The 13277-nt window shown below is 42.2% G+C and overlaps 1 protein-coding gene across 3 annotated transcripts in view; it reads left to right on the forward strand.

Moving 5' to 3' along the window:
* The window catches only part of LOC134483163 (disks large homolog 5-like), a 259049-nt gene that overhangs the window by 116779 nt on the left and 128993 nt on the right, over positions 1 to 13277 (forward strand). Inside the window, exon 2 of one of the 3 annotated variants that reach the window (XR_010060060.1) lies at positions 898 to 1057. The exons of the other annotated variants lie outside the window; for them this stretch is intronic. The gene's annotated coding sequence lies outside the window, so the exon portion shown is untranslated. The remainder of the gene's footprint in view (positions 1 to 897; positions 1058 to 13277) is intronic. 3 annotated transcript variants of the gene reach the window in all.

The raw sequence follows: 13277 nt of genomic DNA on the forward strand, positions 1-13277 counted from the left end.
TCAAGGATTTCAGAACTTTAGTTTCCCCAACCCCACAGGGAGTATATGGTAAGGCCAATGCTATTATACTGTGAATTTCTGGCCTTTACTTTTACAGTGCATTTGTTAGATTACATTGATATAATAACACGATCAGGAGTCATGGAGAGTCCACCTTTTCTGAGTTTAGACAGGGCAGCAATGTATTTCACTATCATTGCTTCTTTAAATACAGTGGATATCTGACAGTAGTAACAGGGAGAGATTGTGCTCCAGGCAATAACCTTATGTTCTTAGACCTTCTCTGATTTCTTCTAACTGGCAGGGTCATCGTTAGCTTTATATATTAGAGGTTGTGTGTTACACACATTTTTCTAAAATACCAAAACTGTTTGGAACATGTGGACCAAGATTCAGCCTGTAACCTATTGGAACTTCTGGGGCATTTGTTATTTCATATAGGGGAATTGATAAGTCTGTTGAACATGTCCTCCCTGAAAATGTGTTTTAAATCCAAAGTTGTTGGCCTAGAGTATCAGGGTAGGACATCTGAGTATCTCCAATCACTCAAGTTTTGTGGATGGTGAATTTATCATCTGAGTTCTGAAGCCACAGGAGTGAGGGTCCTGAAACCAAGCTGTACCCTGTTCAGTTGATGATAATCCTGGAGAAGCCATCTCCATGGTACATGTAAGCACGTGATGTCCGGCATAGGGAACACCTGGCTGCTTACATCTCTTGGTCTCTATAGAGTAGTGGGAGAACTGAGGTCCCCTGAGGAGGCCTCTTAAGCATAGACCAATTGCCTAGCAGTGACACTGGGTTCCAGGCTTGTTCTCCTGTTTAGGCCTCACTGTGGTCTATGTACACTCTATGCATTCTCCCCATGCAGGTTCACTTGTGTTCTTCTACCTACAGACGCTGGGAGAGAAACATCTTCCCCTGAAACTGCCCTAAGCGAGAAGCAGGCCAAGAAGGAAAAGGAGAAGCTGATTAAAGAGCTGCAGCTCATTACCGAGGAGAGAAATGACCTGAGAGATCGCCTGAGGTTTCTGACAGAGAGATCTATGAAAAACAGGTATGAATTGCTCCAAACGTTCTTGTTTCATTCCTGGGTCTGCAAGGTCTCCTTCATCTCATCCTATTAAGGTTTTGGGTTCTAGAAAGCTGTGCCTCCCATACCCGGTGCCAAACCTCACCTCCCATATAGAGGAGATTCAGAACCTGACCCTTCCTGAGGAGCGAGATGGACAATGGACTCATCTGCTTCCATTTATTGAAAAGCAGGATTTGTGGTCTGAATGAAGAATTCAGGGATAAAGTCAGGGAGAGTGAGTTCCCAGTGTGCATTTGCAAAGCCATTGATAGCTGGTGGCTTTGCAAGATTGTAATTGCAGTGAGTTTATGGTGAGTCTCTGTACTTGCTAGGCAGGGGACTGAGTGCTGGAGGATCCAGGCAGCAGCCTGAGGGGCCTGGTCCCAAACTGTTCATCTCAATGCTTGACTAGAAGTTGTCAGGCTCAGGCCTGTTTGTTATTGTCTGTGTGTCTGTGGGAGCCCCTCGGACACAGCAATGGTGCATGCATTTCTCCTGGTTCTCACAGTGCTCTCTGTTTCCATATTTGCTTTTCTCTTTCTCTGACTCTGTTTACATTTCTCTTTTTTTTTTTGTGGGTGTGTCTCAGTCTGTGAGTCTGTGTGTGCATACATCCAAATGCATATGGACAACTTTTATATGTTTATATTTCCCTCCACACATGGAATCTAGGAGTCTATGTCTTGGCCTGAGTATTTACCTGTAACACTTTCATGGTGATGCAAATGCTTTGTTCTGGGAGCCCCACTGTCAACAGCACAGTTCTTTGCCTATGTGGCCACGATTGTCTGTATATTTGTATTCCTTGTGCAGATTATAATTTTGTGTTGATATATGGTCTGTTATCAAAACAGGAGAAAAGTAATCACAGGTTTCTGGGTGTGTTGGGTGGGGGAGCATGGAGAGGTGTGGCCTAGGCTCTTGATAGCTCAACTGGCTTGACTGCAGATTTCCTCTTGATTGAACAAAGGGAGCCAGGGAAGCCTCCATCTGGATGCCGAGATTCTGGTGTCCTGGACGAACAAAAACACGTTTCTGAAGCTGAAGAAGATCCAATATGTAGAATTCAGAAGGTGTCCTTCCAGGGCTGGGGTAGTACAGGACCCACCCTGAGTTCATATATTCCTAAATGCTGATGTTCATTGGATTCTATCATTTGGGGCCAGGCCACACTTCAGGCCAAATCCATATTATGAAGACCTGGAGAAAATGGAGGAGGCAATCATGTCAATTCTGCACAACTTAGAGATGGAGAACACTGAGATCCAGGAGAACAGCCATAAGCTGAAGAAGGAGATTACCTTCTCTAGGTAAGTCCTGGTCAGAAAGGCTATCACCTGTGGAATGGCCATTTCTGACTTTCTTTGTTCTGGATTGGACGGTCTTCAGCTATGATTCTATCTCTTGTGCTCTTTACACATCAGTGTGCCAGGGTCATTAGGACTCAGTTTTCAGTTCCATAAAAGACTGTTCCTCATCCCAGGATTGTCTGGGCATCTTCAGAAGGCATTAGATAGAACAGCACTGATTGAAGTCAGCAGAAGGTTATTAGGCTGACCTGTACCTATGGTGTCAACCAGGTTTTACAAAACTCAGTGCGTGCACCACATGGTTAGCATGACCTTCCCTTGGTTCTACTGACCTCTTTTGCGGGTGTTTGCCAACTACTAATTGATGTTGCCCCCATGCATTGGGCTTTCATGGATAGTTGAAGATCCATGTTCTTTTTGAGAGATGTGGACACTAATTGGTGCTCGGGCCAAACAAACAATTTATCCTTCCCCGAATTAACTCTTTGTGGTTTGTGCAGGAGCATTATATGTATCAAGATGTATTTTATTAAGTCTGCATGGGTATCTGGGACCTGGTAGAGTTAGTGGTACTTGGGAGTAGGAATGGGAGAAAGGGGCAGCATGATCTTACTATGCAGACTGTATTTCCAGAAACCTGCTCAGCCAGCTCCTGATGGAGAACACATGTAGGAAGAAGTTGGTCCCACTGAAGCAGGAGAGCAAGGAAGGACATCTTGAGTGTGCACTGAACCAGAAATATTTGGTTGACTTCAACAAGAAAGATAAAGACCAGCAACCTCCAGACCCAGCATCATCAGGTACGGAGGAGCAGCTGTTAGCTTAACAATATCTGATAAAATTTGCCAATTTGATACATCTGTGCTCTCTCCTACCACCTTTCTAATTTACACTCACAACCAGCCAACCACCTCATGTAATGGAAATGTTCATTGCTCTGCCTATGCACAAGTATTCTGGGAAGTCAACCACTTTTCAGAAACTGAATTATTTTGCAAGTATATTTTGCTGCTCTTTTTGAAGCTGCTTTATAGAAATGGTGACAGATCAATTACATATCACATTATTGCACATGCACGTGATAGATTGGATGCTATGTAGAGTTTTGAACAAGTTCTTGGTTCTTGACAAATGACAAGTGGTCATGTGACTTCTTGTGTAGGAAGCACCTTTCTGGGATAAGAACCAAGTGCAAATGTCAAATTAGTACTTGTCATTGGCTTTAACCTTGGTGACATATGGACATTTCCTTTCTTCCTGCAACCCAATGAGGTCCCTTCCATTGCCCTGTTCTTGGTTTGCACTGGTATAAGTCTGGGTCCCATATTGTCAGCCCACATTACTGTGAGGGTTGCTGGAGATTTTGCCCTGCCCACAGAGTTAGCAACAATGATATCAGGTAAAAGGTCCATATTGACTGTCCAATAGAACTGAGGTGGTAGAAGGCAGGATTCTGACAGCTGGCTTGCGTTTCACCACCAAATCAGTGTCTGAAAAACTGCCTTCCTCTCCCAGGTCTCAGAAAGTGCAAGAGAGCTGGAATTGGACACACACCAGTAAGAGAGCTTCCTGAAGAATAAGTTGCTTTCTCAGGAGTCCCTGATGTCAAACATCCTGAACGGTAACAACATTTTTTGGATGAGTATTCTTCCTCAGAGTTAATTTGTCATTTCTTTTTTTTTTTTTTTTTTTTTTCGGAGCTGGGGACTGAACCCAGGGCCTTGCGCTCGCTAGATAAGCGCTCTACCGCTGAGCTAAATCCCCAACCCAATTTGTCATTTCTTAGAGACCCTAAATTTATATAACACTAAGCCAGCCTGACTGATTGAGGTCTAACTCACTTTCTTCTTCAGAAAACACCACTTGAGAGACAACTTGGGGGACCGCCTTTCATTATGTGTGCTAGAGGAGAAACAGCAATACATCTGTGCTTCTAAATGTTCGTTAAGAATATGCTGTTTAGAAATATTTTTGTTATGATTTTAATTGAAGTTTTCTTTTTGTTGTTTCATATTTATATGTTCTTGTTACTGTTTTTCACTTTCCAATATTTTTAAATATTTTTATTCATTCATTTTAATCCTGTTTTGTTGTAAAAATGTATTCATTATGAATAAATATTGATTTTTATCTCTTGACTCTTAAGACCATCATTCTTATTCATGGGTTCTGTCCCCTCCTGAGGGCTTAGAACTGACAGCTAGAGATGGATCTCTGCATGTTCCATGGAGCCTGGGCTAATAAGTGAATTCAGAGTCACCAAGGGGTACTCAGTGTGACAGTGTCTTTTGTGTGGATAATGTAGCTTTTTCTCAGCACACACTTTATGATATAATCACTGACATACTTTACCCAATTGTTAGGGTCCATGTGGTTCTTCTGAGAGAGCAGCAGATGCTCTACCCTGTGAGTCATCACCACAGCTCCTGCAGGTGGCTTTTGTTATTCCACATGAGGGGCTGTATTAGGTGGACAGGATCACCTCCAATTAAATAGAGAGATCTCAGGAGATGTGTGTTCACAGGTAACTTCCTGAGCTGTGCGTGCTCAATGTGTTAGGTTGCCAGGCATCCCTACAGGGCTCTGGTGTCCCCACTGCTCATTGTGGGTCAGGATCATCCTCCAGCATCACTTAGTGTCCATATTAGAGCAGATCTTTCACCTGTTATCAATGATGATCACATGTATTCTGCACATCTGACAAAATACAGAATAGAAACTAGCTTCCTGTTGGCCAGATTGGCATAATGAGTTTTTTGAGTGTTAGCAAGAAATTATTTTAATCTAAGCAGTTTAGAGAGGAACCTCAACAGCATCCATAGTGAATGCAGCCTGCAGCTGTGAACACAGGTTTCTTTTGGAGAGCTGGCCTGTGCAGGCCCAGAACCTAGGTGGGACAGTTCAAGCTACCCTTTTTCCATGGCCAATCTGGGATCATATTGAGAATGTAATTTTTCCAGGTGACAGATTTCCAATTTATGGAATTGAACTAACTTACTGAGAGTGGAGGTGACTCACAGAGTTAAAGTACCGAAGGACCAATCCAGAATGTCCACAAAAGCTTGCTGTCACACCAGGGCTTTTAAAAGCTCAGAAGCTAGAGAAGCAATGTAGTATTTGGTTATTCTCATGCTTAGGTCTAGTCATTCATTATAAGCTGAACATGACACAAAAAGTGTCATCTGTGTCACAATAGAAGCTAGTTGTAACTAGATTCACCGCACACTATCACATCACTACCGTGTTTGAGGTTCTCAGTTACTATCTAAGAACCTGGAAGAGGCCTGGGTCTTGCTACACAAACTCATGATTTATATCTTCATGATACTGTGTGCTTTGTTCTATTGATGCTACCTTTGGCATACAATACCTTGGATACTTTGTGCTGACATCTGTGACCTGAGACAATAGTTCATGTCATCCTAACCTGAATAAACTGTCCTTAGAGTACAGTGTTTTATGAGGTGCCTTCTTCTCCTATGAGATAGCAAAACATTTCCAGTCTTCAGTCAAGTCTGTCAGCCATTGTCCAGTGCCTGTCTTGAGATGTCCACCTTTGAAGCTGAGAGTCTTCATCCAGGCTGCTCTGTAATTCTGTAGAAGATTAATAGGGTTCCAGCCCTAGGATTTAATTCACTGTGACTGCACTTGCCGAACTTGCTCAAAGCCCTGTGATCCACCCTAGCCCTCTGTGTTTTAGAGAAAGAAAATAAAGAACCACATTGCACTTGAAGTTTCTCTTCCAACAAAAGGAGAGCCTGCGTAGGGCCTTTAAGTAACTCTAAGCCCCAGCTTCCCCACAACTCCCTCCATCAATTCCACTATTGGTGTGTTTTCATTACTACTCACTTTCTTCCTTGTGTGCAAAGAATGTGCACCATGTCAGTAAAGTGTGTGTGTGTGTGTGTGTGTGTGTGTGTGTGTGTGTAGTCCCTAATGAAAACTGTCAAGGTACATGCAGACATATGCTAATACTGTCCCATGGCACCTTGCAGGGAACACTGAAATGGTGGCCTGCTTTAATACAGCCTAAAACGTGGTGTGCATTGTTTTCAGTAAGGGTTTCACGTCATCACCACTACAGAGAGCAGGAAAAGCTTCAGTAGTTATATGTTGCTCTTACCCAGATGAGGCCAAACCTAATCCCATAGAATGTCAGGTAGGATTTGATGGCAGGAAATTAATTCAGGGCTCAAATCAAATCAGGCAATTACAAACAAAGTGAAAAACACAAAGAGTCAAGGCAACCAAGACCTGTGGTTTGGGTTTTTTTGCGTTTTTTTTTGTTTCTTTTGTTGTTTTATTTCTTTTTTTGTATTTTTGTTGAGAAGATCTACCACATGGGCCACTCCTCCACAAACAAACTGCACACCATAGACAATACTTAAGTTGACACAATTAGAAATGGAAAGAGGGATCTAACAATAGACAATGAACAAATTCAACAAACATTAGGTCTTATCTCAGAGGCCTTTACTCAAGAAAACTGAAAATCTATTTGATATTGGTATTTTCTAGACAGATAACAATTACCAACATAAACACAGATCTGGGAAGGTACATGAATAATTCTCAGAAGAAAATAGATAACAGTCAGTATAGTTTGCCCCTCCAAAAATTAAAAAGCAAAATCTCAGGCCATATGGCTTTAATGCAGAATCCTATCAGACCTTTAATGAAGACCTAATAACAACAGTGCTTCAATTATTCCACTATATTGAAAGAGAAGGAACAATGTCAAACTCCTTCTCTGAGGCCATAATCAACCTGGTGTCTAAACCACACAAGGAGATCCCTACAGAGAGTGTAAGCCAGCCAGGGGGCCAGGGTGAGTGCTCATGGTGGGAGGGACTAGCAGAGGTGCTGTGGCCTTGGTGTGCACAGGCTTAGGGCTGGGGCAGGGTGCCTGGTGTCTGTGGCCACTTGACCTGGGTCCCAGTGGGCGCCCACGGAGGTCACAGGCCAGTTGTGCATCTTCTACCTGTCTGCGGGGCTTCTGGCCCAGCCATGCACAGCCTTCAACCTGGACATCCACAAGGACAATGACATCAGGTAATCGGGGGATCCCCTAAGCCTCTCTGGCTTCTTTTGCCCTGCACTGCAATTGAATCCAGAGGAAAAGCAGCTGTGAGTTCGCCAACTCTTCCCAACCTTTCAGGTCTCCATGCTTTCCCACTCCAGAGAGGAGGAGGTAGGGCGTGCTCTGCTGCTGCCTGTTCCATGCACCCAAAGCCTATCTTGTGGCTGGAGGTCACTGCTTGCCCCTGCCCCTGCCCCTGACCATGAACTTGCCCCTCCCCCTACTCCTGACCCTGCCTCTGCCCTAGGCACCTAGGGGAAGTGAGGAGAGCCTAAGGGACAGACTCCAGGCCAGGACCCCCAGAGGCTTGTGTCGCCCATTTCCTAGAAGTGTTATCCTCAATTCTCCACACTGGGTTTCCTTTGCAAGGAACTGGCAGGTGGAGGGCTTTGCTGAGCCTGGGATAGTGGTGGGACTTATCATTGAGGGAAGTCTTTCAGGGAGATGGAGGCCTTTCTCAAACTCTCTGAAAACAGGTTCCCTCCCTGGTTTGAGAGCCCTGGGAAAGTTGGGAAGCCACTTTTCCCTGTCCTGTGTGACTTTCCTGCAGGGTGGGCTCTCCTGCAGGAGACACTTTCACATGCTTCTTTAAAAGCACCTGTTCCTCAGATCTAGCTCAGCTGTGAAAACAGGCTTCTTCAAGACAGGGTGAGACCTGCCCCTCCCAGCTCAGAGCTACAACTCCATAGGATCCTCCAGTCACAATGCTGGGTAGGTCCCATGGAGGAGTTAGAGCAAAGTGCCCCTTCTGAGAGTTGACTTCTGAGAAGAACAGACCTGAGAGAACAGAGTGCATCCCAGGGGAGAAAAGAGGCCTGAATGATTTTAAATTGGAGAAAAACCCCATATCCACCATCTAACAACGTTAGGGTTTGTGCATGTGTGGACTTCAGAACCTTAAGGTCAGATTTTCTGATAACAGCTGCTAGGTGAAGCTGAAGTCTGCAGTGGGTGGGATTGTCCCAGGCAGGGAGGGGATCTGACTCTGCAGGCCTGGCCAGCTTCTTCATTCTCCTGAAACTAAGTATTGGTCAGCTGTAAATCTGAAGTGAGAGTTGGTTTTTGTCCACTCAAATGGATGACATTTCAAGTATCACACAGTATGTGAGAGACACACATTTACCCACAGGGGATTTGGACTCACTTCTATAGAAGTGACTGGGAGCCAACAGAGGAAAACATTCTCACCTTTAGCATTCTGTCTGTATTAGAGACGACAGGGACTGGCTTCCTGGACAGACATGGCCAAGCAGACACACCGTGTAATGGGGGAAAACTGACATAAGAAATGTCCTGGGGACAGTAATTTCAGATTGTGCCTTTAGCCAGGAATCTCTGTTGCCATTAAGGCAAGTAGCCTTGGGCCTCCTAACTTTTCACTATGTCAGGGTGTCTCTGCTCTCACACCTGCATCAGGATCTTCTTAGATGAAGGCCTCTCTTTAAAAAAAAAATAAAAGTGTATATAATGCAATGTTTCTCAAACTCTGGGCCATGACCACTCACAAAGATTGTATATCAGATACCTTGCATATTATGACTTATAAGAGTAGCAATATTAGTTATGAAGTAGTAATGAAATAATTTCATGGTGGGAGTCATCACAGCAAGAAGCGCTGTATTACAGGTTTGCAGCACTAGGAGTGTTGAGAACCACTGCCATACAAGCTGACAGATGGGAGCAGACCAGAAAATATTCCTCCATTCACATAACAATTAAAACCCTAAATGCACAGATCAAGAAAGAATATTAAAAGGGGTAAGGTATAAATATGCAGTAACAAATGAATTCATACCTATCTGAATTACACCAGACTTCTCAACAGAGACTCCAAAAGCCAGGAAATCCTGGACAGATGTAATGCAGACCCAGGATCCTATACCCAGCATAATTCTCAATCATCATGAATGGAGAAACCAAGATATTTCATGACAAATCCAAATTTAAACACTATTTTTCTCTAAGACACCATAACAGATGATAATAGGAGGAAAACTCAAAGACAATGAGCTAAACTATACCCCCAAAAAGCAAGAAATTAATCACCTCGAAATAATTTCAAAAAGAAAAAAAGACAAGCACACAAACGTAATTTCACCCACAATCAGAAAAAGAAGAGAAAGCAGCAATCATTGGTCTTTAATATCTAATCAGACCCTCTGTCACCAATCCCCCAGCTCCTAGGGACCACTTTTGCCAGCCAAAGTGTATACAAGAATGGGTCTATGGTTCTAGGTCCCTGTATAGAAGAGGATTGATTGACTTACCTGGCATTAATGCAGTGGTAGGCCCTTGGCTCTTGTGAAAACTGTTGCCCACCAAATAGGGATCCTAGAGGTGTGAGGTGGGAATGGATATGTGTGGTTGGGGGAGCACTGTCATATAGGCAAAGCTGAGCAGAAATGGGAAGTAAGGTTTGATGAGGGGATACTGGAAAGGGGGCCACAGTTGAAATATAAGTAAATAAAATAACAAATTAATAAAATAGCCAAAATAAAATAAATAGTAAAAAGGTAAAAGAAAAATTAAACCAAACCAAAACAAAAGAATCCCCTGTAGTGTATTGGCCTAATTCTGTTTGTATTTTAATTGTAATTTGGAGAACTCAAGACTGGCTGATCCCCAAAAAACTGACCCTGCTCCTAGCTAATTGTGATTATAAAGATGGTCACAGCCAACAGCTGCACAGCAGAGAGATGGGGGAGGGGAGCTTTGAGGGCTTTGCTAGAGAGGATCATGAGGAGGGAAGAAGGAAGAAGAAGCTGCCAGAGAATAAAGGAAGAACGTGTGTGATGGAGAGGAGAGAGGAAGAGGACAGCAGCCATGGTTAAGGGGGAGGAGCGCCTGGTCCTGAGGGCTGTCCAAGGGGAACAAAGAGCAGCCAAGATGCTACACAGTCAGTAAGAGTTATCGTTATTGTTTGGAAAGTAGATCTGATACCATGGAGGGCAGCAGCTGCCCAGCTACTGTGCTGACTAATGCACACTAAAAATAAATTTAACGAAATATGTATAACCAGTAAGACAGCTCTGTAGAGGATCCTAAAAGGAATACTTTAGTTTGAAGGGAAGGATAAAATACCACAGAACACAGGAGATAAATTAATAAAACTAGGAAAGTTAATCAAAGAAGACTGTGAAAACCACAAAAATTAACCAAATGTCAAAATTTAATGCATAGGTTTGAATAATAATGACATATCACTAAACTCAATATCCGGGGTGGTGGGGCATGAATTCTGCCATGGACTGAACTCAGAAAGGTGGGGTTGGGAGAAAGATGTCTGGTTAAATAGTCCACCCACATTGTGTCATTGTGATTTAATCTAAGGACAAAGAAGTGGAGCATCTCTGAGGGGTTTCTTCTAACCCCTTGAAAGGATCCCTGGGGTGTGACCTCAGTACTTCATACTTCTTGCTGGGTCAGCGAAACTCAGGGAAGCTTGAGATTGTCACAGCACAGTGTTAGGCTAGATATACTGAGTAGATGATACTAAGTTGTTCAGATGGTGATACCCGTTTGCATGCATTCTTAATGTGCACCTAAGAAAAGAGAGATCAAGGTCATTAGAATTGAAAATCATTCCCAGTTCTTTTCTACCATTTCAGACTGAAAGGCTGGTAGGGAGAAAGTGGTAAATAATAAAGAATTAATAGATGATGCTTTGAATGAAGGGTTGGTTTTTGTGCTGGTTTAAGAGAGGGTCTCAAGTATCCCATGTTGCCCTCTCCCTGGCTGGCCAGGTTCACTTTGAGCTCAGATAAACCTGCTTCCACTTTCCAATAGATAGGCTTATAAGAGGGGCCTCCGAGGACTGTGAGGACAGCATTAGCCATTGTTGAGGTGTGTAACCCACAACTATAGTTTTAGCCAATTTTTTCCATGTCTACCAGCTATTTCAGATTGTTGCTGTTCTATGCCTGACAATCATGGACACAGAAAAATAACCTGATAGAGAGCAAGGACATGGTGATCACATCCTTTCCTGTTCTCTATGTTCTGTATGAGTTTCGTTAAAATTCCAATATTGCAGAAAGCTTTCTATAGGACCCAACATATTAAGGGTCACTATGCACTGTTCTATCTAAAATGGCCTAATCAGAACTGACCGCCAGACAACACTTACTGCGAAGTTCCTATGAGAAGCTTAAGTTTTTTGTGTTTTTTCTTTTTCTTTTCTCTTCCTTTCTTCCTTTCTTCCTTTCTTCCTTCCTTTCTTTCTTTCTTTCTTTCTTTCTTTCTTTCTTTCTTTCTTTCTTTCTTTCTCTCGCTTTATAAGTTTAGAGGAATGTATTTTGGGCCACGGATCTGCCCATAATATCTTAGCTATGGATGTGATAAATCAGTGTTAGTGTATGCATTCAATAAAATGTCCATTTTTGACTAAGGTAGATGCTTCTGTGTTTTGTGGGGTGACCCATTGTCAATGTGTAGTGAGTTGGGGCCCTGGGTATGGTCGCATACCCCCAGGACACAGGGGGTGCAGAGCAAAGGCAGAAGCAACTGCATACAGTTGCAAGCTTTATTAATCCTTATAAAGCTAGGAATATGAATAACTACTATTTTCATCTTGTCAAGATACTATAAGATCATTATTCCCAGGATAACAGGAACAACTGAGGGAAGATTAAACAAAGAAATACGAATAAACAAAAGATTTTTCTCAAAATATTCATATAACAAATAACCTCTCTTATTATAATCAAAATATACTCACCATTACCAGGACAGCATTAAAACCACTTCCACAGAAACAGGACACAGCAGAACATAGCTTAAGGCCAAGTGAGAGAAACATTTTCTTCTCCAGGACGGCATTCCAGCCCCTACGTGAATCTGTCACCAGGCCTTTCTTGACCCTGCCTGGGAGCTGCATCTCTATGTCTTAACAATTACTTCTTTTTTCTTTTGTTTTAAAAGAAACACTTTCCATAACATAGCCAAATGTCCTTGTAGGGGTTTAATCATGTAAAAATAAAGCAACATAATACATAATGTACATAAGATTATGGCAAAACTAGCTCCTCCCAAGCTATGGAAAATCCTTTGAAGCCAAGCCTTGGGATCTAATCCTGTCAATTGATCAGCCAATAATTTAGCTATTTCCATAGGGGTAGTATCTTCTAGCTGTTTACCAAAAGACATTCGCACATCATATTTCAAGGCATTAGTTACTTTTGTAGCACTTTCATTACCTTCTATATAGGCTTGAATTCACTTCCAATCATGTTCTGTATCATTATCCATATATTTATTGACACAAAAGTAGTGGAATTTCAATCATAACTTAAATCCTCATATTTTTCAATAGATAACATCTTTCGACCCAGCCATTCTACTGTTTGTTTTGAAGCAGCTACTTGATGTTGAAGTCTAGTATCAAATTTAGTTTGCTCTATCCATAACTCATGTGAATCTTTAAGCCAGTCTTCAACAAAACGTTTTGTCTCAATAAGTGTTTTTAATGCTATGCTGGAAACCCCTGCCAAAGTAGCAACAGAAATAAGGCTTAAAATAGTCACTACAATGACTCCAAGAATTCTTTTACTTCTCTTCAGCAGATCATTAAAAAAAACAATAATCACATGATTAAGAGGCTCTTGAGACCAATGACGTCCCAAATTAACAGGCATACATAGATATATTTTGTTGCATATATTAACAGAATTTTGTTTCATGTTAAACTGAACAGATGAATTAATACATGAATACAAATGACAGTTAATATAAGGAAATCCATAATTAAAATTAAATCTACCTATTAAAAACAAATATGGCATAGGAATACAAGTAGTAACCATTTCTTTCTTAA

Source organism: Rattus norvegicus, chromosome 19 (assembly GCF_036323735.1).
Source record: "Rattus norvegicus strain BN/NHsdMcwi chromosome 19, GRCr8, whole genome shotgun sequence".
In the NCBI taxonomy this organism is placed as follows: domain Eukaryota; kingdom Metazoa; phylum Chordata; class Mammalia; order Rodentia; family Muridae; genus Rattus; species Rattus norvegicus.